This window comes from Phyllobates terribilis, unplaced genomic scaffold, assembly GCF_046119375.1.
Source record: "Phyllobates terribilis strain yellow unplaced genomic scaffold, ASM4611937v1 Scaffold_30__1_contigs__length_15301838, whole genome shotgun sequence".
Classification (NCBI taxonomy): Eukaryota; Metazoa; Chordata; class Amphibia; order Anura; family Dendrobatidae; genus Phyllobates; species Phyllobates terribilis.
The window spans coordinates 9,294,691-9,318,907 of NW_027362790.1; the positions used below are offsets into that span (position 1 = coordinate 9,294,691).

Sequence of the window (24,217 nt, forward strand, 5' to 3'; positions counted from 1 at the left end):
TATACTGAAAGGTCAATTATATTGTGCAGCTTATCTCACCACCTGTAGTTATTTAGGTGAAAGCTCCAAAATGCTTGCCTAATATGTCTGTTTATCCAAAAGGAAGTAAAAAGGGAGAGCTAGAAAGATAGCATTGCATCACATTACATGGCAATGCAATGCACAGTTGCTGAAGTTGAACCAAAATGAGCTTGTAATCTGGCTTCTGCAACTTTGAACATGAAAAATCCAATGAGGAGAAGAAAAGCAAAGCCAAAGAGTCCATCCCAAAATCCGACAAACAAGCAAAATGAACAAAAAACATTGAATTCAATTCTTTCTGATTTTAGAAACTGCATTAAAGAAGGGGTGCACCGGTCCTGGAGATACTGCAATACCAGGTCAATGCGTGGAGTGGACAGAGCAAGCTCTTTTTCCATCTCCCTGTTCTAAAAATCCATTTAATATATGGTCCCCAGATAGGGGACGTATCAGATATTAAACTGATAAGAACAGATACTACACTTGATCTTAGCCAAAAGGCCGAGAAGCGATAACCAGAATTGGTTTCAAACTACGGAGCCACCCAAGGATCCTGAAAAGTCCATTTGTGGAGATGAGCTCCTGGACTCCCGTTAAGAAGACATGTTGTCAACCTCTAGATCCCTTACATGCCTGCACTTTTCGGCTTGCTGCTGCTGCAATCCACGCGTTTTAGATCTGCATAACTCCACCTCTTTAAACACAGCACCTTCACCCCCTGCTGTTCCCACCCGCCTCAACACCGTTGGAAGGGAGGAGAACCAATTAAGGCGGGGGGTGGGGTGGAACGAGCAGCTGTCTACCCTTAGCAGGAGGGCTCCTGATTACATACCTCTCCTGCTGCTGCTGCTGCTGGCTGTCCAGCAGCAGACTGAAGGTGGCTGCTGCTGTGCACAGGTATATAAAGGCTCAGAGCCTATTATGACACGCGCAGCCAGCGTTCCATTGCCACATTCCATCTACTGCAGGCAGGATACCTGGCTGGCTGAATGTCGCTGAGAAGCTCACAGAGACCGCCATAAGCAACAGTTTAACAGAATGCCACAGACTAATCAACCAAACTTTTTGGGTTGGGTTCTCTTTTATAGTCTGCAGGCATTAAATGAAAGAAGTCAGTGTTCCAGCAGAGGGAGACAACGTTTCAGAAAAGGCATTGTAGCAAACCAAAAAAGAAATTTTAAGCGCAGCAGAGTAACCAGCGCACATACCTGTTAGCTCAGGTGAGTTTAAAAGGCTGCTGTTGATAACAAGGGCATTTGCTAAATAGATGGTGTGTGTGCAACAATATACTGAAAGGTCAATTATATTGTGCAGCTTATCTCACCACCTGTAGTTATTTAGGTGAAAGCTCCAAAATGCTTGCCTAATATGTCTGTTTATCCAAAAGGAAGTAAAAAGGGAGAGCTAGAAAGATAGCATTGCATCACATTACATGGCAATGCAATGCACAGTTGCTGAAGTTGAACCAAAATGAGCTTGTAATCTGGCTTCTGCAACTTTGAACATGAAAAATCCAATGAGGAGAAGAAAAGCAAAGCCAAAGAGTCCATCCCAAAATCCGACAAACAAGCAAAATGAACAAAAAACATTGAATTCAATTCTTTCTGATTTTAGAAACTGCATTAAAGAAGGGGTGCACCGGTCCTGGAGATACTGCAATACCAGGTCAATGCGTGGAGTGGACAGAGCAAGCTCTTTTTCCATCTCCCTGTTCTAAAAATCCATTTAATATATGGTCCCCAGATAGGGGACGTATCAGATATTAAACTGATAAGAACAGATACTACACTTGATCTTAGCCAAAAGGCCGAGAAGCGATAACCAGAATTGGTTTCAAACTACGGAGCCACCCAAGGATCCTGAAAAGTTCATTTGTGGAGATGAGCTCCTGGACTCCCGTTAAGAAGACATGTTGTCAACCTCTAGATCCCTTACATGCCTGCACTTTTCGGCTTGCTGCTGCTGCAATCCACGCGTTTTAGATCTGCATAACTCCACCTCTTTAAACACAGCACCTTCACCCCCTGCTGTTCCCACCCGCCTCAACACCGTTGGAAGGGAGGAGAACCAATTAAGGCGGGGGGTGGGGTGGAACGAGCAGCTGTCTACCCTTAGCAGGAGGGCTCCTGATTACATACCTCTCCTGCTGCTGCTGCTGCTGGCTGTCCAGCAGCAGACTGAAGGTGGCTGCTGCTGTGCACAGGTATATAAAGGCTCAGAGCCTTTTATGACACGCGCAGCCAGCGTTCCATTGCCACATTCCATCTACTGCAGGCAGGATACCTGGCTGGCTGAATGTCGCTGAGAAGCTCACAGAGACCGCCATAAGCAACAGTTTAACAGAATGCCACAGACTAATCAACCAAACTTTTTGGGTTGGGTTCTCTTTTATAGTCTGCAGGCATTAAATGAAAGAAGTCAGTGTTCCAGCAGAGGGAGACAACGTTTCAGAAAAGGCATTGTAGCAAACCAAAAAAGAAATTTTAAGCGCAGCAGAGTAACCAGCGCACATACCTGTTAGCTCAGGTGAGTTTAAAAGGCTGCTGTTGATAACAAGGGCATTTGCTAAATAGATGGTGTGTGTGCAACAATATACTGAAAGGTCAATTATATTGTGCAGCTTATCTCACCACCTGTAGTTATTTAGGTGAAAGCTCCAAAATGCTTGCCTAATATGTCTGTTTATCCAAAAGGAAGTAAAAAGGGAGAGCTAGAAAGATAGCATTGCATCACATTACATGGCAATGCAATGCACAGTTGCTGAAGTTGAACCAAAATGAGCTTGTAATCTGGCTTCTGCAACTTTGAACATGAAAAATCCAATGAGGAGAAGAAAAGCAAAGCCAAAGAGTCCATCCCAAAATCCGACAAACAAGCAAAATGAACAAAAAACATTGAATTCAATTCTTTCTGATTTTAGAAACTGCATTAAAGAAGGGGTGCACCGGTCATGGAGATACTGCAATACCAGGTCAATGCGTGGAGTGGACAGAGCAAGCTCTTTTTCCATCTCCCTGTTCTAAAAATCCATTTAATATATGGTCCCCAGATAGGGGACGTATCAGATATTAAACTGATAAGAACAGATACTACACTTGATCTTAGCCAAAAGGCCGAGAAGCGATAACCAGAATTGGTTTCAAACTACGGAGCCACCCAAGGATCCTGAAAAGTCCATTTGTGGAGATGAGCTCCTGGACTCCCGTTAAGAAGACATGTTGTCAACCTCTAGATCCCTTACATGCCTGCACTTTTCGGCTTGCTGCTGCTGCAATCCACGCGTTTTAGATCTGCATAACTCCACCTCTTTAAACACAGCACCTTCACCCCCTGCTGTTCCCACCCGCCTCAACACCGTTGGAAGGGAGGAGAACCAATTAAGGCGGGGGGTGGGGTGGAACGAGCAGCTGTCTACCCTTAGCAGGAGGGCTCCTGATTACATACCTCTCCTGCTGCTGCTGCTGCTGGCTGTCCAGCAGCAGACTGAAGGTGGCTGCTGCTGTGCACAGGTATATAAAGGCTCAGAGCCTATTATGACACGCGCAGCCAGCGTTCCATTGCCACATTCCATCTACTGCAGGCAGGATACCTGGCTGGCTGAATGTCGCTGAGAAGCTCACAGAGACCGCCATAAGCAACAGTTTAACAGAATGCCACAGACTAATCAACCAAACTTTTTGGGTTGGGTTCTCTTTTATAGTCTGCAGGCATTAAATGAAAGAAGTCAGTGTTCCAGCAGAGGGAGACAACGTTTCAGAAAAGGCATTGTAGCAAACCAAAAAAGAAATTTTAAGCGCAGCAGAGTAACCAGCGCACATACCTGTTAGCTCAGGTGAGTTTAAAAGGCTGCTGTTGATAACAAGGGCATTTGCTAAATAGATGGTGTGTGTGCAACAATATACTGAAAGGTCAATTATATTGTGCAGCTTATCTCACCACCTGTAGTTATTTAGGTGAAAGCTCCAAAATGCTTGCCTAATATGTCTGTTTATCCAAAAGGAAGTAAAAAGGGAGAGCTAGAAAGATAGCATTGCATCACATTACATGGCAATGCAATGCACAGTTGCTGAAGTTGAACCAAAATGAGCTTGTAATCTGGCTTCTGCAACTTTGAACATGAAAAATCCAATGAGGAGAAGAAAAGCAAAGCCAAAGAGTCCATCCCAAAATCCGACAAACAAGCAAAATGAACAAAAAACATTGAATTCAATTCTTTCTGATTTTAGAAACTGCATTAAAGAAGGGGTGCACCGGTCCTGGAGATACTGCAATACCAGGTCAATGCGTGGAGTGGACAGAGCAAGCTCTTTTTCCATCTCCCTGTTCTAAAAATCCATTTAATATATGGTCCCCAGATAGGGGACGTATCAGATATTAAACTGATAAGAACAGATACTACACTTGATCTTAGCCAAAAGGCCGAGAAGCGATAACCAGAATTGGTTTCAAACTCCGGAGCCACCCAAGGATCCTGAAAAGTCCATTTGTGGAGATGAGCTCCTGGACTCCCGTTAAGAAGACATGTTGTCAACCTCTAGATCCCTTACATGCCTGCACTTTTCGGCTTGCTGCTGCTGCAATCCACGCGTTTTAGATCTGCATAACTCCACCTCTTTAAACACAGCACCTTCACCCCCTGCTGTTCCCACCCGCCTCAACACCGTTGGAAGGGAGGAGAACCAATTAAGGCGGGGGGTGGGGTGGAACGAGCAGCTGTCTACCCTTAGCAGGAGGGCTCCTGATTACATACCTCTCCTGCTGCTGCTGCTGCTGGCTGTCCAGCAGCAGACTGAAGGTGGCTGCTGCTGTGCACAGGTATATAAAGGCTCAGAGCCTATTATGACACGCGCAGCCAACGTTCCATTGCCACATTCCATCTACTGCAGGCAGGATACCTGGCTGGCTGAATGTCGCTGAGAAGCTCACAGAGACCGCCATAAGCAACAGTTTAACAGAATGCCACAGACTAATCAACCAAACTTTTTGGGTTGGGTTCTCTTTTATAGTCTGCAGGCATTAAATGAAAGAAGTCAGTGTTCCAGCAGAGGGAGACAACGTTTCAGAAAAGGCATTGTAGCAAACCAAAAAAGAAATTTTAAGCGCAGCAGAGTGACCAGCGCACATACCTGTTAGCTCAGGTGAGTTTAAAAGGCTGCTGTTGATAACAAGGGCATTTGCTAAATAGATGGTGTGTGTGCAACAATATACTGAAAGGTCAATTATATTGTGCATCTTATCTCACCACCTGTAGTTATTTAGGTGAAAGCTCCAAAATGCTTGCCTAATATGTCTGTTTATCCAAAAGGAAGTAAAAAGGGAGAGCTAGAAAGATAGCATTGCATCACATTACATGGCAATGCAATGCACAGTTGCTGAAGTTGAACCAAAATGAGCTTGTAATCTGGCTTCTGCAACTTTGAACATGAAAAATCCAATGAGGAGAAGAAAAGCAAAGCCAAAGAGTCCATCCCAAAATCCGACAAGCAAGCAAAATGAACAAAAAACATTGAATTCAATTCTTTCTGATTTTAGAAACTGCATTAAAGAAGGGGTGCACCGGTCCTGGAGATACTGCAATACCAGGTCAATGCGTGGAGTGGACAGAGCAAGCTCTTTTTCCATCTCCCTGTTCTAAAAATCCATTTAATATATGGTCCCCAGATAGGGGACGTATCAGATATTAAACTGATAAGAACAGATACTACACTTGATCTTAGCCAAAAGGCCGAGAAGCGATAACCAGAATTGGTTTCAAACTACGGAGCCACCCAAGGATCCTGAAAAGTCCATTTGTGGAGATGAGCTCCTGGACTCCCGTTAAGAAGACATGTTGTCAACCTCTAGATCCCTTACATGCCTGCACTTTTCGGCTTGCTGCTGCTGCAATCCACGCGTTTTAGATCTGCATAACTCCACCTCTTTAAACACAGCACCTTCACCCCCTGCTGTTCCCACCCGCCTCAACACCGTTGGAAGGGAGGAGAACCAATTAAGGCGGGGGGTGGGGTGGAACGAGCAGCTGTCTACCCTTAGCAGGAGGGCTCCTGATTACATACCTCTCCTGCTGCTGCTGCTGCTGGCTGTCCAGCAGCAGACTGAAGGTGGCTGCTGCTGTGCACAGGTATATAAAGGCTCAGAGCCTATTATGACACGCGCAGCCAGCGTTCCATTGCCACATTCCATCTACTGCAGGCAGGATACCTGGCTGGCTGAATGTCGCTGAGAAGCTCACAGAGACCGCCATAAGCAACAGTTTAACAGAATGCCACAGACTAATCAACCAAACTTTTTGGGTTGGGTTCTCTTTTATAGTCTGCAGGCATTAAATGAAAGAAGTCAGTGTTCCAGCAGAGGGAGACAACGTTTCAGAAAAGGCATTGTAGCAAACCAAAAAAGAAATTTTAAGCGCAGCAGAGTGACCAGCGCACATACCTGTTAGCTCAGGTGAGTTTAAAAGGCTGCTGTTGATAACAAGGGCATTTGCTAAATAGATGGTGTGTGTGCAACAATATACTGAAAGGTCAATTATATTGTGCAGCTTATCTCACCACCTGTAGTTATTTAGGTGAAAGCTCCAAAATGCTTGCCTAATATGTCTGTTTATCCAAAAGGAAGTAAAAAGGGAGAGCTAGAAAGATAGCATTGCATCACATTACATGGCAATGCAATGCACAGTTGCTGAAGTTGAACCAAAATGAGCTTGTAATCTGGCTTCTGCAGCTTTGAACATGAAAAATCCAATGAGGAGAAGAAAAGCAAAGCCAAAGAGTCCATCCCAAAATCCGACAAGCAAGCAAAATGAACAAAAAACATTAAATTCAATTCTTTCTGATTTTAGAAACTGCATTAAAGAAGGGGTGCACCGGTCCTGGAGATACTGCAATACCAGGTCAATGCGTGGAGTGGACAGAGCAAGCTCTTTTTCCATCTCCCTGTTCTAAAAATCCATTTAATATATGGTCCCCAGATAGGGGACGTATCAGATATTAAACTGATAAGAACAGATACTACACTTGATCTTAGCCAAAAGGCCGAGAAGCGATAACCAGAATTGGTTTCAAACTACGGAGCCACCCAAGGATCCTGAAAAGTCCATTTGTGGAGATGAGCTCCTGGACTCCCGTTAAGAAGACATGTTGTCAACCTCTAGATCCCTTACATGCCTGCACTTTTCGGCTTGCTGCTGCTGCAATCCACGCGTTTTAGATCTGCATAACTCCACCTCTTTAAACACAGCACCTTCACCCCCTGCTGTTCCCACCTGCCTCAACACCGTTGGAAGGGAGGAGAACCAATTAAGGCGGGGGGTGGGGTGGAACGAGCAGCTGTCTACCCTTAGCAGGAGGGCTCCTGATTACATACCTATCCTGCTGCTGCTGCTGCTGGCTGTCCAGCAGCAGACTGAAGGTGGCTGCTGCTGTGCACAGGTATATAAAGGCTCAGAGCCTATTATGACACGCGCAGCCAGCGTTCCATTGCCACATTCCATCTACTGCAGGCAGGATACCTGGCTGGCTGAATGTCGCTGAGAAGCTCACAGAGACCGCCATAAGCAACAGTTTAACAGAATGCCACAGACTAATCAACCAAACTTTTTGGGTTGGGTTCTCTTTTATAGTCTGCAGGCATTAAATGAAAGAAGTCAGTGTTCCAGCAGAGGGAGACAACGTTTCAGAAAAGGCATTGTAGCAAACCAAAAAAGAAATTTTAAGCGCAGCAGAGTAACCAGCGCACATACCTGTTAGCTCAGGTGAGTTTAAAAGGCTGCTGTTGATAACAAGGGCATTTGCTAAATAGATGGTGTGTGTGCAACAATATACTGAAAGGTCAATTATATTGTGCAGCTTATCTCACCACCTGTAGTTATTTAGGTGAAAGCTCCAAAATGCTTGCCTAATATGTCTGTTTATCCAAAAGGAAGTAAAAAGGGAGAGCTAGAAAGACAGCATTGCATCACATTACATGGCAATGCAATGCACAGTTGCTGAAGTTGAACCAAAATGAGCTTGTAATCTGGCTTCTGCAACTTTGAACATGAAAAATCCAATGAGGAGAAGAAAAGCAAAGCCAAAGAGTCCATCCCAAAATCCGACAAACAAGCAACATGAACAAAAAACATTGAATTCAATTCTTTCTGATTTTAGAAACTGCATTAAAGAAGGGGTGCACCGGTCCTGGAGATACTGCAATACCAGGTCAATGCGTGGAGTGGACAGAGCAAGCTCTTTTTCCATCTCCCTGTTCTAAAAACCCATTTAATATATGGTCCCCAGATAGGGGACGTATCAGATATTAAACTGATAAGAACAGATACTACACTTGATCTTAGCCAAAAGGCCGAGAAGCGATAACCAGAATTGGTTTCAAACTACGGAGCCACCCAAGGATCCTGAAAAGTCCATTTGTGGAGATGAGCTCCTGGACTCCCGTTAAGAAGACATGTTGTCAACCTCTAGATCCCTTACATGCCTGCACTTTTCGGCTTGCTGCTGCTGCAATCCACGCGTTTTAGATCTGCATAACTCCACCTCTTTAAACACAGCACCTTCACCCCCTGCTGTTCCCACCCGCCTCAACACCGTTGGAAGGGAGGAGAACCAATTAAGGCGGGGGGTGGGGTGGAACGAGCAGCTGTCTACCCTTAGCAGGAGGGCTCCTGATTACATACCTCTCCTGCTGCTGCTGCTGGCTGTCCAGCAGCAGACTGAAGGTGGCTGCTGCTGTGCACAGGTATATAAAGGCTCAGAGCCTATTATGACACGCGCAGCCAGCGTTCCATTGCCACATTCCATCTACTGCAGGCAGGATACCTGGCTGGCTGAATGTCGCTGAGAAGCTCACAGAGACCGCCATAAGCAACAGTTTAACAGAATGCCACAGACTAATCAACCAAACTTTTTGGGTTGGGTTCTCTTTTATAGTCTGCAGGCATTAAATGAAAGAAGTCAGTGTTCCAGCAGAGGGAGACAACGTTTCAGAAAAGGCATTGTAGCAAACCAAAAAAGAAATTTTAAGCGCAGCAGAGTAACCAGCGCACATACCTGTTAGCTCAGGTGAGTTTAAAAGGCTGCTGTTGATAACAAGGGCATTTGCTAAATAGATGGTGTGTGTGCAACAATATACTGAAAGGTCAATTATATTGTGCAGCTTATCTCACCACCTGTAGTTATTTAGGTGAAAGCTCCAAAATGCTTGCCTAATATGTCTGTTTATCCAAAAGGAAGTAAAAAGGGAGAGCTAGAAAGATAGCATTGCATCACATTACATGGCAATGCAATGCACAGTTGCTGAAGTTGAACCAAAATGAGCTTGTAATCTGGCTTCTGCAACTTTGAACATGAAAAATCCAATGAGGAGAAGAAAAGCAAAGCCAAAAAGTCCATCCCAAAATCCGACAAACAAGCAAAATGAACAAAAAACATTGAATTCAATTCTTTCTGATTTTAGAAACTGCATTAAAGAAGGGGTGCACCGGTCCTGGAGATACTGCAATACCAGGTCAATGCGTGGAGTGGACAGAGCAAGCTCTTTTTCCATCTCCCTGTTCTAAAAATCCATTTAATATATGGTCCCCAGATAGGGGACGTATCAGATATTAAACTGATAAGAACAGATACTACACTTGATCTTAGCCAAAAGGCCGAGAAGCGATAACCAGAATTGGTTTCAAACTACGGAGCCACCCAAGGATCCTGAAAAGTCCATTTGTGGAGATGAGCTCCTGGACTCCCGTTAAGAAGACATGTTGTCAACCTCTAGATCCCTTACATGCCTGCACTTTTCGGCTTGCTGCTGCTGCAATCCACGCGTTTTAGATCTGCATAACTCCACCTCTTTAAACACAGCACCTTCACCCCCTGCTGTTCCCACCCGCCTCAACACCGTTGGAAGGGAGGAGAACCAATTAAGGCGGGGGGTGGGGTGGAACGAGCAGCTGTCTACCCTTAGCAGGAGGGCTCCTGATTACATACCTCTCCTGCTGCTGCTGCTGCTGGCTGTCCAGCAGCAGACTGAAGGTGGCTGCTGCTGTGCACAGGTATATAAAGGCTCAGAGCCTATTATGACACGCGCAGCCAGCGTTCCATTGCCACATTCCATCTACTGCAGGCAGGATACCTGGCTGGCTGAATGTCGCTGAGAAGCTCACAGAGACCGCCATAAGCAACAGTTTAACAGAATGCCACAGACTAATCAACCAAACTTTTTGGGTTGGGTTCTCTTTTATAGTCTGCAGGCATTAAATGAAAGAAGTCAGTGTTCCAGCAGAGGGAGACAACGTTTCAGAAAAGGCATTGTAGCAAACCAAAAAAGAAATTTTAAGCGCAGCAGAGTGACCAGCGCACATACCTGTTAGCTCAGGTGAGTTTAAAAGGCTGCTGTTGATAACAAGGGCATTTGCTAAATAGATGGTGTGTGTGCAACAATATACTGAAAGGTCAATTATATTGTGCAGCTTATCTCACCACCTGTAGTTATTTAGGTGAAAGCTCCAAAATGCTTGCCTAATATGTCTGTTTATCCAAAAGGAAGTAAAAAGGGAGAGCTAGAAAGATAGCATTGCATCACATTACATGGCAATGCAATGCACAGTTGCTGAAGTTGAACCAAAATGAGCTTGTAATCTGGCTTCTGCAACTTTGAACATGAAAAATCCAATGAGGAGAAGAAAAGCAAAGCCAAAGAGTCCATCCCAAAATCCGACAAGCAAGCAAAATGAACAAAAAACATTGAATTCAATTCTTTCTGATTTTAGAAACTGCATTAAAGAAGGGGTGCACCGGTCCTGGAGATACTGCAATACCAGGTCAATGCGTGGAGTGGACAGAGCAAGCTCTTTTTCCATCTCCCTGTTCTAAAAATCCATTTAATATATGGTCCCCCGATAGGGGACGTATCAGATATTAAACTGATAAGAACAGATACTACACTTGATCTTAGCCAAAAGGCCGAGAAGCGATAACCAGAATTGGTTTCAAACTACGGAGCCACCCAAGGATCCTGAAAAGTCCATTTGTGGAGATGAGCTCCTGGACTCCCGTTAAGAAGACATGTTGTCAACCTCTAGATCCCTTACATGCCTGCACTTTTCGGCTTGCTGCTGCTGCAATCCACGCGTTTTAGATCTGCATAACTCCACCTCTTTAAACACAGCACCTTCACCCCCTGCTGTTCCCACCTGCCTCAACACCGTTGGAAGGGAGGAGAACCAATTAAGGCGGGGGGTGGGGTGGAACGAGCAGCTGTCTACCCTTAGCAGGAGGGCTCCTGATTACATACCTCTCCTGCTGCTGCTGCTGCTGGCTGTCCAGCAGCAGACTGAAGGTGGCTGCTGCTGTGCACAGGTATATAAAGGCTCAGAGCCTATTATGACACGCGCAGCCAGCGTTCCATTGCCACATTCCATCTACTGCAGGCAGGATACCTGGCTGGCTGAATGTCGCTGAGAAGCTCACAGAGACCGCCATAAGCAACAGTTTAACAGAATGCCACAGACTAATCAACCAAACTTTTTGGGTTGGGTTCTCTTTTATAGTCTGCAGGCATTAAATGAAAGAAGTCAGTGTTCCAGCAGAGGGAGACAACGTTTCAGAAAAGGCATTGTAGCAAACCAAAAAAGAAATTTTAAGCGCAGCAGAGTAACCAGCGCACATACCTGTTAGCTCAGGTGAGTTTAAAAGGCTGCTGTTGATAACAAGGGCATTTGCTAAATAGATGGTGTGTGTGCAACAATATACTGAAAGGTCAATTATATTGTGCAGCTTATCTCACCACCTGTAGTTATTTAGGTGAAAGCTCCAAAATGCTTGCCTAATATGTCTGTTTATCCAAAAGGAAGTAAAAAGGGAGAGCTAGAAAGACAGCATTGCATCACATTACATGGCAATGCAATGCACAGTTGCTGAAGTTGAACCAAAATGAGCTTGTAATCTGGCTTCTGCAACTTTGAACATGAAAAATCCAATGAGGAGAAGAAAAGCAAAGCCAAAGAGTCCATCCCAAAATCCGACAAACAAGCAACATGAACAAAAAACATTGAATTCAATTCTTTCTGATTTTAGAAACTGCATTAAAGAAGGGGTGCACCGGTCCTGGAGATACTGCAATACCAGGTCAATGCGTGGAGTGGACAGAGCAAGCTCTTTTTCCATCTCCCTGTTCTAAAAATCCATTTAATATATGGTCCCCAGATAGGGGACGTATCAGATATTAAACTGATAAGAACAGATACTACACTTGATCTTAGCCAAAAGGCCGAGAAGCGATAACCAGAATTGGTTTCAAACTACGGAGCCACCCAAGGATCCTGAAAAGTCCATTTGTGGAGATGAGCTCCTGGACTCCCGTTAAGAAGACATGTTGTCAACCTCTAGATCCCTTACATGCCTGCACTTTTCGGCTTGCTGCTGCTGCAATCCACGCGTTTTAGATCTGCATAACTCCACCTCTTTAAACACAGCACCTTCACCCCCTGCTGTTCCCACCCGCCTCAACACCGTTGGAAGGGAGGAGAACCAATTAAGGCGGGGGGTGGGGTGGAACGAGCAGCTGTCTACCCTTAGCAGGAGGGCTCCTGATTACATACCTCTCCTGCTGCTGCTGCTGCTGGCTGTCCAGCAGCAGACTGAAGGTGGCTGCTGCTGTGCACAGGTATATAAAGGCTCAGAGCCTATTATGACACGCGCAGCCAGCGTTCCATTGCCACATTCCATCTACTGCAGGCAGGATACCTGGCTGGCTGAATGTCGCTGAGAAGCTCACAGAGACCGCCATAAGCAACAGTTTAACAGAATGCCACAGACTAATCAACCAAACTTTTTGGGTTGGGTTCTCTTTTATAGTCTGCAGGCATTAAATGAAAGAAGTCAGTGTTCCAGCAGAGGGAGACAACGTTTCAGAAAAGGCATTGTAGCAAACCAAAAAAGAAATTTTAAGCGCAGCAGAGTAACCAGCGCACATACCTGTTAGCTCAGGTGAGTTTAAAAGGCTGCTGTTGATAACAAGGGCATTTGCTAAATAGATGGTGTGTGTGCAACAATATACTGAAAGGTCAATTATATTGTGCAGCTTATCTCACCACCTGTAGTTATTTAGGTGAAAGCTCCAAAATGCTTGCCTAATATGTCTGTTTATCCAAAAGGAAGTAAAAAGGGAGAGCTAGAAAGATAGCATTGCATCACATTACATGGCAATGCAATGCACAGTTGCTGAAGTTGAACCAAAATGAGCTTGTAATCTGGCTTCTGCAACTTTGAACATGAAAAATCCAATGAGGAGAAGAAAAGCAAAGCCAAAGAGTCCATCCCAAAATCCGACAAACAAGCAAAATGAACAAAAAACATTGAATTCAATTCTTTCTGATTTTAGAAACTGCATTAAAGAAGGGGTGCACCGGTCCTGGAGATACTGCAATACCAGGTCAATGCGTGGAGTGGACAGAGCAAGCTCTTTTTCCATCTCCCTGTTCTAAAAATCCATTTAATATATGGTCCCCAGATAGGGGACGTATCAGATATTAAACTGATAAGAACAGATACTACACTTGATCTTAGCCAAAAGGCCGAGAAGCGATAACCAGAATTGGTTTCAAACTACGGAGCCACCCAAGGATCCTGAAAAGTCCATTTGTGGAGATGAGCTCCTGGACTCCCGTTAAGAAGACATGTTGTCAACCTCTAGATCCCTTACATGCCTGCACTTTTCGGCTTGCTGCTGCTGCAATCCACGGGTTTTAGATCTGCATAACTCCACCTCTTTAAACACAGCACCTTCACCCCCTGCTGTTCCCACCCGCCTCAACACCGTTGGAAGGGAGGAGAACCAATTAAGGCAGGGGGTGGGGTGGAACGAGCAGCTGTCTACCCTTAGCAGGAGGGCTCCTGATTACATACCTCTCCTGCTGCTGCTGCTGCTGGCTGTCCAGCAGCAGACTGAAGGTGGCTGCTGCTGTGCACAGGTATATAAAGGCTCAGAGCCTATTATGACACGCGCAGTCAGCGTTCCATTGCCACATTCCATCTACTGCAGGCAGGATACCTGGCTGGCTGAATGTCGCTGAGAAGCTCACAGAGACCGCCATAAGCAACAGTTTAACAGAATGCCACAGACTAATCAACCAAACTTTTTGGGTTGGGTTCTCTTTTATAGTCTGCAGGCATTAAATGAAAGAAGTCAGTGTTCCAGCAGAGGGAGACAACGTTTCAGAAAAGGCATTGTAGCAAACCAAAAAAGAAATTTTAAGCGCAGCAGAGTAACCAGCGCACATACCTGTTAGCTCAGGTGAGTTTAAAAGGCTGCTGTTGATAACAAGGGCATTTGCTAAATAGATGGTGTGTGTGCAACAATATACTGAAAGGTCAATTATATTGTGCAGCTTATCTCACCACCTGTAGTTATTTAGGTGAAAGCTCCAAAATGCTTGCCTAATATGTCTGTTTATCCAAAAGGAAGTAAAAAGGGAGAGCTAGAAAGATAGCATTGCATCACATTACATGGCAATGCAATGCACAGTTGCTGAAGTTGAACCAAAATGAGCTTGTAATCTGGCTTCTGCAACTTTGAACATGAAAAATCCAATGAGGAGAAGAAAAGCAAAGCCAAAGAGTCCATCCCAAAATCCGACAAACAAGCAAAATGAACAAAAAACATTGAATTCAATTCTTTCTGATTTTAGAAACTGCATTAAAGAAGGGGTGCACCGGTCCTGGAGATACTGCAATACCAGGTCAATGCGTGGAGTGGACAGAGCAAGCTCTTTTTCCATCTCCCTGTTCTAAAAATCCATTTAATATATGGTCCCCAGATAGGGGACGTATCAGATATTAAACTGATAAGAACAGATACTACACTTGATCTTAGCCAAAAGGCCGAGAAGCGATAACCAGAATTGGTTTCAAACTACGGAGCCACCCAAGGATCCTGAAAAGTCCATTTGTGGAGATGAGCTCCTGGACTCCCGTTAAGAAGACATGTTGTCAACCTCTAGATCCCTTACATGCCTGCACTTTTCGGCTTGCTGCTGCTGCAATCCACGCGTTTTAGATCTGCATAACTCCACCTCTTTAAACACAGCACCTTCACCCCCTGCTGTTCCCACCCGCCTCAACACCGTTGGAAGGGAGGAGAACCAATTAAGGCGGGGGGTGGGGTGGAACGAGCAGCTGTCTACCCTTAGCAGGAGGGCTCCTGATTACATACCTCTCCTGCTGCTGCTGCTGCTGGCTGTCCAGCAGCAGACTGAAGGTGGCTGCTGCTGTGCACAGGTATATAAAGGCTCAGAGCCTATTATGACACGCGCAGCCAGCGTTCCATTGCCACATTCCATCTACTGCAGGCAGGATACCTGGCTGGCTGAATGTCGCTGAGAAGCTCACAGAGACCGCCATAAGCAACAGTTTAACAGAATGCCACAGACTAATCAACCAAACTTTTTGGGTTGGGTTCTCTTTTATAGTCTGCAGGCATTAAATGAAAGAAGTCAGTGTTCCAGCAGAGGGAGACAACGTTTCAGAAAAGGCATTGTAGCAAACCAAAAAATAAATTTTAAGCGCAGCAGAGTAACCAGCGCACATACCTGTTAGCTCAGGTGAGTTTAAAAGGCTGCTGTTGATAACAAGGGCATTTGCTAAATAGATGGTGTGTGTGCAACAATATACTGAAAGGTCAATTATATTGTGCAGCTTATCTCACCACCTGTAGTTATTTAGGTGAAAGCTCCAAAATGCTTGCCTAATATGTCTGTTTATCCAAAAGGAAGTAAAAAGGGAGAGCTAGAAAGATAGCATTGCATCACATTACATGGCAATGCAATGCACAGTTGCTGAAGTTGAACCAAAATGAGCTTGTAATCTGGCTTCTGCAACTTTGAACATGAAAAATCCAATGAGGAGAAGAAAAGCAAAGCCAAAGAGTCCATCCCAAAATCCGACAAACAAGCAAAATGAACAAAAAACATTGAATTCAATTCTTTCTGATTTTAGAAACTGCATTAAAGAAGGGGTGCACCGGTCCTGGAGATACTGCAATACCAGGTCAATGCGTGGAGTGGACAGAGCAAGCTCTTTTTCCATCTCCCTGTTCTAAAAATCCATTTAATATATGGTCCCCAGATAGGGGACGTATCAGATATTAAACTGATAAGAACAGATACTACACTTGATCTTAGCCAAAAGGCCGAGAAGCGATAACCAGAATTGGTTTCAAACTACGGAGCCACCCAAGGATCCTGAAAAGTCCATTTGTGGAGATGAGCTCCTGGACTCCCGTTAAGAAGACATGTTGTCAACCTCTAGATCCCTTACATGCCTGCACTTTTCGGCTTGCTGCTGCTGCAATCCACGGGTTTTAGATCTGCATAACTCCACCTCTTTAAACACAGCACCTTCACCCCCTGCTGTTCCCACCCGCCTCAACACCGTTGGAAGGGAGGAGAACCAATTAAGGCAGGGGGTGGGGTGGAACGAGCAGCTGTCTACCCTTAGCAGGAGGGCTCCTGATTACATACCTCTCCTGCTGCTGCTGCTGCTGGCTGTCCAGCAGCAGACTGAAGGTGGCTGCTGCTGTGCACAGGTATATAAAGGCTCAGAGCCTATTATGACACGCGCAGCCAGCGTTCCATTGCCACATTCCATCTACTGCAGGCAGGATACCTGGCTGGCTGAATGTCGCTGAGAAGCTCACAGAGACCGCCATAAGCAACAGTTTAACAGAATGCCACAGACTAATCAACCAAACTTTTTGGGTTGGGTTCTCTTTTATAGTCTGCAGGCATTAAATGAAAGAAGTCAGTGTTCCAGCAGAGGGAGACAACGTTTCAGAAAAGGCATTGTAGCAAACCAAAAAAGAAATTTTAAGCGCAGCAGAGTAACCAGCGCACATACCTGTTAGCTCAGGTGAGTTTAAAAGGCTGCTGTTGATAACAAGGGCATTTGCTAAATAGATGGTGTGTGTGCAACAATATACTGAAAGGTCAATTATATTGTGCAGCTTATCTCACCACCTGTAGTTATTTAGGTGAAAGCTCCAAAATGCTTGCCTAATATGTCTGTTTATCCAAAAGGAAGTAAAAAGGGAGAGCTAGAAAGATAGCATTGCATCACATTACATGGCAATGCAATGCACAGTTGCTGAAGTTGAACCAAAATGAGCTTGTAATCTGGCTTCTGCAACTTTGAACATGAAAAATCCAATGAGGAGAAGAAAAGCAAAGCCAAAGAGTCCATCCCAAAATCCGACAAACAAGCAAAATGAACAAAAAACATTGAATTCAATTCTTTCTGATTTTAGAAACTGCATTAAAGAAGGGGTGCACCGGTCCTGGAGATACTGCAATACCAGGTCAATGCGTGGAGTGGACAGAGCAAGCTCTTTTTCCATCTCCCTGTTCTAAAAATCCATTTAATATATGGTCCCCAGATAGGGGACGTATCAGATATTAAACTGATAAGAACAGATACTACACTTGATCTTAGCCAAAAGGCCGAGAAGCGATAACCAGAATTGGTTTCAAACTACGGAGCCACCCAAGGATCCTGAAAAGTCCATTTGTGGAGATGAGCTCCTGGACTCCCGTTAAGAAGACATGTTGTCAACCTCTAGATCCCTTACATGCCTGCACTTTTCGGCTTGCTGCTGCTGCAATCCACGCGTTTTAGATCTGCATAACTCCACCTCTTTAAACACAGCACCTTCACCCCCTGCTGTTCCCACCCGCCTCAACACCGTTGGAAGGGAGGAGAACCAATTAAGGCGGGGGGTGGGGTGGAACGAGCAGCTGTCTACCCTTAGCAGGAGGGCTCCTGATTACATACCTCTCCTGCTGCTGCTGCTGCTGGCTGTCCAGCAGCAGACTGAAGGTGGCTGCTGCTGTGCACAGGTATATAAAGGCTCAGAGCCTATTATGACACGCGCAGCCAGCGTTCCATTGCCACATTCCATCTACTGCAGGCAGGATACCTGGCTGGCTGAATGTCGCTGAGAAGCTCACAGAGACCGCCATAAGCAACAGTTTAACAGAATGCCACAGACTAATCAACCAAACTTTTTGGGTTGGGTTCTCTTTTATAGTCTGCAGGCATTAAATGAAAGAAGTCAGTGTTCCAGCAGAGGGAGACAACGTTTCAGAAAAGGCATTGTAGCAAACCAAAAAAGAAATTTTAAGCGCAGCAGAGTAACCAGCGCACATACCTGTTAGCTCAGGTGAGTTTAAAAGGCTGCTGTTGATAACAAGGGCATTTGCTAAATAGATGGTGTGTGTGCAACAATATACTGAAAGGTCAATTATATTGTGCAGCTTATCTCACCACCTGTAGTTATTTAGGTGAAAGCTCCAAAATGCTTGCCTAATATGTCTGTTTATCCAAAAGGAAGTAAAAAGGGAGAGCTAGAAAGATAGCATTGCATCACATTACATGGCAATGCAATGCACAGTTGCTGAAGTTGAACCAAAATGAGCTTGTAATCTGGCTTCTGCAACTTTGAACATGAAAAATCCAATGAGGAGAAGAAAAGCAAAGCCAAAGAGTCCATCCCAAAATCCGACAAACAAGCAAAATGAACAAAAAACATTGAATTCAATTCTTTCTGATTTTAGAAACTGCATTAAAGAAGGGGTGCACCGGTCCTGGAGATACTGCAATACCAGGTCAATGCGTGGAGTGGACAGAGCAAGCTCTTTTTCCATCTCCCTGTTCTAAAAATCCATTTAATATATGGTCCCCAGATAGGGGACGTATCAGATATTAAACTGATAAGAACAGATACTACACTTGATCTTAGCCAAAAGGCCGAGAAGCGATAACCAGAATTGGTTTCAAACTACGGAGCCACCCAAGGATCCTGAAAAGTCCATTTGTGGAGATGAGCTCCTGGACTCCCGTTAAGAAGACATGTTGTCAACCTCTAGATCCCTTACATGCCTGCACTTTTCGGCTTGCTGCTGCTGCAATCCACGCGTTTTAGATCTGCATAACTCCACCTCTTTAAACACAGCACCTTCACCCCCTGCTGTTCCCACCCGCCTCAACACCGTTGGAAGGGAGGAGAACCAATTAAGGCGGGGGGTGGGGTGGAACGAGCAGCTGTCTACCCTTAGCAGGAGGGCTCCTGATTACATACCTCTCCTGCTGCTGCTGCTGCTGGCTGTCCAGCAGCAGACTGAAGGTGGCTGCTGCTGTGCACAGGTATATAAAGGCTCAGAGCCTATTATGACACGCGCAGCCAGCGTTCCATTGCCACATTCCATCTACTGCAGGCAGGATACCTGGCTGGCTGAATGTCGCTGAGAAGCTCACAGAGACCGCCATAAGCAACAGTTTAACAGAATGCCACAGACTAATCAACCAAACTTTTTGGGTTGGGTTCTCTTTTATAGTCTGCAGGCATTAAATGAAAGAAGTCAGTGTTCCAGCAGAGGGAGACAACGTTTCAGAAAAGGCATTGTAGCAAACCAAAAAAGAAATTTTAAGCGCAGCAGAGTAACCAGCGCACATACCTGTTAGCTCAGGTGAGTTTAAAAGGCTGCTGTTGATAACAAGGGCATTTGCTAAATAGATGGTGTGTGTGCAACAATATACTGAAAGGTCAATTATATTGTGCAGCTTATCTCACCACCTGTAGTTATTTAGGTGAAAGCTCCAAAATGCTTGCCTAATATGTCTGTTTATCCAAAAGGAAGTAAAAAGGGAGAGCTAGAAAGATAGCATTGCATCACATTACATGGCAATGCAATGCACAGTTGCTGAAGTTGAACCAAAATGAGCTTGTAATCTGGCTTCTGCAACTTTGAACATGAAAAATCCAATGAGGAGAAGAAAAGCAAAGCCAAAGAGTCCATCCCAAAATCCGACAAACAAGCAAAATGAACAAAAAACATTGAATTCAATTCTTTCTGATTTTAGAAACTGCATTAAAGAAGGGGTGCACCGGTCCTGGAGATACTGCAATACCAGGTCAATGCGTGGAGTGGACAGAGCAAGCTCTTTTTCCATCTCCCTGTTCTAAAAATCCATTTAATATATGGTCCCCAGATAGGGGACGTATCAGATATTAAACTGATAAGAACAGATACTACACTTGATCTTAGCCAAAAGGCCGAGAAGCGATAACCAGAATTGGTTTCAAACTACGGAGCCACCCAAGGATCCTGAAAAGTCCATTTGTGGAGATGAGCTCCTGGACTCCCGTTAAGAAGACATGTTGTCAACCTCTAGATCCCTTACATGCCTGCACTTTTCGGCTTGCTGCTGCTGCAATCCACGCGTTTTAGATCTGCATAACTCCACCTCTTTAAACACAGCACCTTCACCCCCTGCTGTTCCCACCCGCCTCAACACCGTTGGAAGGGAGGAGAACCAATTAAGGCGGGGGGTGGGGTGGAACGAGCAGCTGTCTACCCTTAGCAGGAGGGCTCCTGATTACATACCTCTCCTGCTGCTGCTGCTGCTGGCTGTCCAGCAGCAGACTGAAGGTGGCTGCTGCTGTGCACAGGTATATAAAGGCTCAGAGCCTATTATGACACGCGCAGCCAGCGTTCCATTGCCACATTCCATCTACTGCAGGCAGGATACCTGGCTGGCTGAATGTCGCTGAGAAGCTCACAGAGACCGCCATAAGCAACAGTTTAACAGAATGCCACAGACTAATCAACCAAACTTTTTGGGTTGGGTTCTCTTTTATAGTCTGCAGGCATTAAATGAAAGAAGTCAGTGTTCCAGCAGAGGGAGACAACGTTTCAGAAAAGGCATTGTAGCAAACCAAAAAAGAAATTTTAAGCGCAGCAGAGTAACCAGCGCACATACCTGTTAGCTCAGGTGAGTTTAAAAGGCTGCTGTTGATAACAAGGGCATTTGCTAAATAGATGGTGTGTGTGCAACAATATACTGAAAGGTCAATTATATTGTGCAGCTTATCTCACCACCTGTAGTTATTTAGGTGAAAGCTCCAAAATGCTTGCCTAATATGTCTGTTTATCCAAAAGGAAGTAAAAAGGGAGAGCTAGAAAGATAGCATTGCATCACATTACATGGCAATGCAATGCACAGTTGCTGAAGTTGAACCAAAATGAGCTTGTAATCTGGCTTCTGCAACTTTGAACATGAAAAATCCAATGAGGAGAAGAAAAGCAAAGCCAAAGAGTCCATCCCAAAATCCGACAAACAAGCAAAATGAACAAAAAACATTGAATTCAATTCTTTCTGATTTTAGAAACTGCATTAAAGAAGGGGTGCACCGGTCCTGGAGATACTGCAATACCAGGTCAATGCGTGGAGTGGACAGAGCAAGCTCTTTTTCCATCTCCCTGTTCTAAAAATCCATTTAATATATGGTCCCCAGATAGGGGACGTATCAGATATTAAACTGATAAGAACAGATACTACACTTGATCTTAGCCAAAAGGCCGAGAAGCGATAACCAGAATTGGTTTCAAACTACGGAGCCACCCAAGGATCCTGAAAAGTCCATTTGTGGAGATGAGCTCCTGGACTCCCGTTAAGAAGACATGTTGTCAACCTCTAGATCCCTTACATGCCTGCACTTTTCGGCTTGCTGCTGCTGCAATCCACGCGTTTTAGATCTGCATAACTCCACCTCTTTAAACACAGCACCTTCACCCCCTGCTGTTCCCACCCGCCTCAACACCGTTGGAAGGGAGGAGAACCAATTAAGGCGGGGGGTGGGGTGGAACGAGCAGCTGTCTACCCTTAGCAGGAGGGCTCCTGATTACATACCTCTCCTGCTGCTGCTGCTGCTGGCTGTCCAGCAGCAGACTGAAGGTGGCTGCTGCTGTGCACAGGTATATAAAGGCTCAGAGCCTATTATGACACGCGCAGCCAGCGTTCCATTGCCACATTCCATCTACTGCAGGCAGGATACCTGGCTGGCTGAATGTCGCTGAGAAGCTCACAGAGACCGCCATAAGCAACAGTTTAACAGAATGCCACAGACTAATCAACCAAACTTTTTGGGTTGGGTTCTCTTTTATAGTCTGCAGGCATTAAATGAAAGAAGTCAGTGTTCCAGCAGAGGGAGACAACGTTTCAGAAAAGGCATTGTAGCAAACCAAAAAAGAAATTTTAAGCGCAGCAGAGTAACCAGCGCACATACCTGTTAGCTCAGGTGAGTTTAAAAGGCTGCTGTTGATAACAAGGGCATTTGCTAAATAGATGGTGTGTGTGCAACAATATACTGAAAGGTCAATTATATTGTGCAGCTTATCTCACCACCTGTAGTTATTTAGGTGAAAGCTCCAAAATGCTTGCCTAATATGTCTGTTTATCCAAAAGGAAGTAAAAAGGGAGAGCTAGAAAGATAGCATTGCATCACATTACATGGCAATGCAATGCACAGTTGCTGAAGTTGAACCAAAATGAGCTTGTAATCTGGCTTCTGCAACTTTGAACATGAAAAATCCAATGAGGAGAAGAAAAGCAAAGCCAAAGAGTCCATCCCAAAATCCGACAAACAAGCAAAATGAACAAAAAACATTGAATTCAATTCTTTCTGATTTTAGAAACTGCATTAAAGAAGGGGTGCACCGGTCCTGGAGATACTGCAATACCAGGTCAATGCGTGGAGTGGACAGAGCAAGCTCTTTTTCCATCTCCCTGTTCTAAAAATCCATTTAATATATGGTCCCCAGATAGGGGACGTATCAGATATTAAACTGATAAGAACAGATACTACACTTGATCTTAGCCAAAAGGCCGAGAAGCGATAACCAGAATTGGTTTCAAACTACGGAGCCACCCAAGGATCCTGAAAAGTCCATTTGTGGAGATGAGCTCCTGGACTCCCGTTAAGAAGACATGTTGTCAACCTCTAGATCCCTTACATGCCTGCACTTTTCGGCTTGCTGCTGCTGCAATCCACGCGTTTTAGATCTGCATAACTCCACCTCTTTAAACACAGCACCTTCACCCCCTGCTGTTCCCACCCGCCTCAACACCGTTGGAAGGGAGGAGAACCAATTAAGGCGGGGGGTGGGGTGGAACGAGCAGCTGTCTACCCTTAGCAGGAGGGCTCCTGATTACATACCTCTCCTGCTGCTGCTGCTGCTGGCTGTCCAGCAGCAGACTGAAGGTGGCTGCTGCTGTGCACAGGTATATAAAGGCTCAGAGCCTATTATGACACGCGCAGCCAGCGTTCCATTGCCACATTCCATCTACTGCAGGCAGGATACCTGGCTGGCTGAATGTCGCTGAGAAGCTCACAGAGACCGCCATAAGCAACAGTTTAACAGAATGCCACAGACTAATCAACCAAACTTTTTGGGTTGGGTTCTCTTTTATAGTCTGCAGGCATTAAATGAAAGAAGTCAGTGTTCCAGCAGAGGGAGACAATGTTTCAGAAAAGGCATTGTAGCAAACCAAAAAAGAAATTTTAAGCGCAGCAGAGTAACCAGCGCACATACCTGTTAGCTCAGGTGAGTTTAAAAGGCTGCTGTTGATAACAAGGGCATTTGCTAAATAGATGGTGTGTGTGCAACAATATACTGAAAGGTCAATTATATTGTGCAGCTTATCTCACCACCTGTAGTTATTTAGGTGAAAGCTCCAAAATGCTTGCCTAATATGTCTGTTTATCCAAAAGGAAGTAAAAAGGGAGAGCTAGAAAGATAGCATTGCATCACATTACATGGCAATGCAATGCACAGTTGCTGAAGTTGAACCAAAATGAGCTTGTAATCTGGCTTCTGCAACTTTGAACATGAAAAATCCAATGAGGAGAAGAAAAGCAAAGCCAAAGAGTCCATCCCAAAATCCGACAAACAAGCAAAATGAACAAAAAACATTGAATTCAATTCTTTCTGATTTTAGAAACTGCATTAAAGAAGGGGTGCACCGGTCCTGGAGATACTGCAATACCAGGTCAATGCGTGGAGTGGACAGAGCAAGCTCTTTTTCCATCTCCCTGTTCTAAAAATCCATTTAATATATGGTCCCCAGATAGGGGACGTATCAGATATTAAACTGATAAGAACAGATACTACACTTGATCTTAGCCAAAAGGCCGAGAAGCGATAACCAGAATTGGTTTCAAACTACGGAGCCACCCAAGGATCCTGAAAAGTCCATTTGTGGAGATGAGCTCCTGGACTCCCGTTAAGAAGACATGTTGTCAACCTCTAGATCCCTTACATGCCTGCACTTTTCGGCTTGCTGCTGCTGCAATCCACGCGTTTTAGATCTGCATAACTCCA

The 24,217-nt window shown here is 44.9% G+C and overlaps 19 non-coding genes across 19 annotated transcripts; all 19 read right to left on the reverse strand.

Annotated features, from left to right (window-relative positions):
- Positions 1–343: 343 nt before the first annotated feature.
- On the reverse strand, positions 344–534 carry LOC141179996 (U2 spliceosomal RNA). Its single transcript, XR_012255889.1, has one exon. It is a non-coding gene; the product is annotated as a U2 spliceosomal RNA (small nuclear RNA).
- A 1,115-nt stretch (positions 535–1,649) lies between these two features.
- Positions 1,650–1,840, reverse strand: LOC141180008 (U2 spliceosomal RNA). Its single transcript, XR_012255890.1, has one exon. It is a non-coding gene; the product is annotated as a U2 spliceosomal RNA (small nuclear RNA).
- A 1,115-nt stretch (positions 1,841–2,955) lies between these two features.
- LOC141179526 (U2 spliceosomal RNA) lies at positions 2,956–3,146 on the reverse strand. Its single transcript, XR_012255533.1, has one exon. It is a non-coding gene; the product is annotated as a U2 spliceosomal RNA (small nuclear RNA).
- Positions 3,147–4,261: 1,115 nt separating this feature from the next.
- LOC141180021 (U2 spliceosomal RNA) lies at positions 4,262–4,452 on the reverse strand. Its single transcript, XR_012255891.1, has one exon. It is a non-coding gene; the product is annotated as a U2 spliceosomal RNA (small nuclear RNA).
- A 1,115-nt stretch (positions 4,453–5,567) lies between these two features.
- Positions 5,568–5,758, reverse strand: LOC141180034 (U2 spliceosomal RNA). Its single transcript, XR_012255893.1, has one exon. It is a non-coding gene; the product is annotated as a U2 spliceosomal RNA (small nuclear RNA).
- Positions 5,759–6,873: 1,115 nt separating this feature from the next.
- LOC141180046 (U2 spliceosomal RNA) lies at positions 6,874–7,064 on the reverse strand. Its single transcript, XR_012255894.1, has one exon. It is a non-coding gene; the product is annotated as a U2 spliceosomal RNA (small nuclear RNA).
- A 1,115-nt stretch (positions 7,065–8,179) lies between these two features.
- LOC141179495 (U2 spliceosomal RNA) lies at positions 8,180–8,370 on the reverse strand. Its single transcript, XR_012255505.1, has one exon. It is a non-coding gene; the product is annotated as a U2 spliceosomal RNA (small nuclear RNA).
- A 1,112-nt stretch (positions 8,371–9,482) lies between these two features.
- LOC141180058 (U2 spliceosomal RNA) lies at positions 9,483–9,673 on the reverse strand. Its single transcript, XR_012255895.1, has one exon. It is a non-coding gene; the product is annotated as a U2 spliceosomal RNA (small nuclear RNA).
- Positions 9,674–10,788: 1,115 nt separating this feature from the next.
- LOC141179843 (U2 spliceosomal RNA) lies at positions 10,789–10,979 on the reverse strand. The gene has a single exon (XR_012255797.1). It is a non-coding gene; the product is annotated as a U2 spliceosomal RNA (small nuclear RNA).
- A 1,115-nt stretch (positions 10,980–12,094) lies between these two features.
- Positions 12,095–12,285, reverse strand: LOC141180070 (U2 spliceosomal RNA). The gene has a single exon (XR_012255896.1). It is a non-coding gene; the product is annotated as a U2 spliceosomal RNA (small nuclear RNA).
- A 1,115-nt stretch (positions 12,286–13,400) lies between these two features.
- On the reverse strand, positions 13,401–13,591 carry LOC141180082 (U2 spliceosomal RNA). Its single transcript, XR_012255897.1, has one exon. It is a non-coding gene; the product is annotated as a U2 spliceosomal RNA (small nuclear RNA).
- A 1,115-nt stretch (positions 13,592–14,706) lies between these two features.
- On the reverse strand, positions 14,707–14,897 carry LOC141180095 (U2 spliceosomal RNA). Its single transcript, XR_012255899.1, has one exon. It is a non-coding gene; the product is annotated as a U2 spliceosomal RNA (small nuclear RNA).
- Positions 14,898–16,012: 1,115 nt separating this feature from the next.
- On the reverse strand, positions 16,013–16,203 carry LOC141180107 (U2 spliceosomal RNA). Its single transcript, XR_012255900.1, has one exon. It is a non-coding gene; the product is annotated as a U2 spliceosomal RNA (small nuclear RNA).
- A 1,115-nt stretch (positions 16,204–17,318) lies between these two features.
- LOC141180120 (U2 spliceosomal RNA) lies at positions 17,319–17,509 on the reverse strand. Its single transcript, XR_012255901.1, has one exon. It is a non-coding gene; the product is annotated as a U2 spliceosomal RNA (small nuclear RNA).
- Positions 17,510–18,624: 1,115 nt separating this feature from the next.
- Positions 18,625–18,815, reverse strand: LOC141180126 (U2 spliceosomal RNA). The gene has a single exon (XR_012255902.1). It is a non-coding gene; the product is annotated as a U2 spliceosomal RNA (small nuclear RNA).
- A 1,115-nt stretch (positions 18,816–19,930) lies between these two features.
- On the reverse strand, positions 19,931–20,121 carry LOC141180127 (U2 spliceosomal RNA). Its single transcript, XR_012255903.1, has one exon. It is a non-coding gene; the product is annotated as a U2 spliceosomal RNA (small nuclear RNA).
- Positions 20,122–21,236: 1,115 nt separating this feature from the next.
- LOC141180128 (U2 spliceosomal RNA) lies at positions 21,237–21,427 on the reverse strand. Its single transcript, XR_012255904.1, has one exon. It is a non-coding gene; the product is annotated as a U2 spliceosomal RNA (small nuclear RNA).
- Positions 21,428–22,542: 1,115 nt separating this feature from the next.
- Positions 22,543–22,733, reverse strand: LOC141180129 (U2 spliceosomal RNA). Its single transcript, XR_012255905.1, has one exon. It is a non-coding gene; the product is annotated as a U2 spliceosomal RNA (small nuclear RNA).
- Positions 22,734–23,848: 1,115 nt separating this feature from the next.
- On the reverse strand, positions 23,849–24,039 carry LOC141180131 (U2 spliceosomal RNA). Its single transcript, XR_012255906.1, has one exon. It is a non-coding gene; the product is annotated as a U2 spliceosomal RNA (small nuclear RNA).
- Between the last annotated feature and the right edge of the window lie 178 nt (positions 24,040–24,217).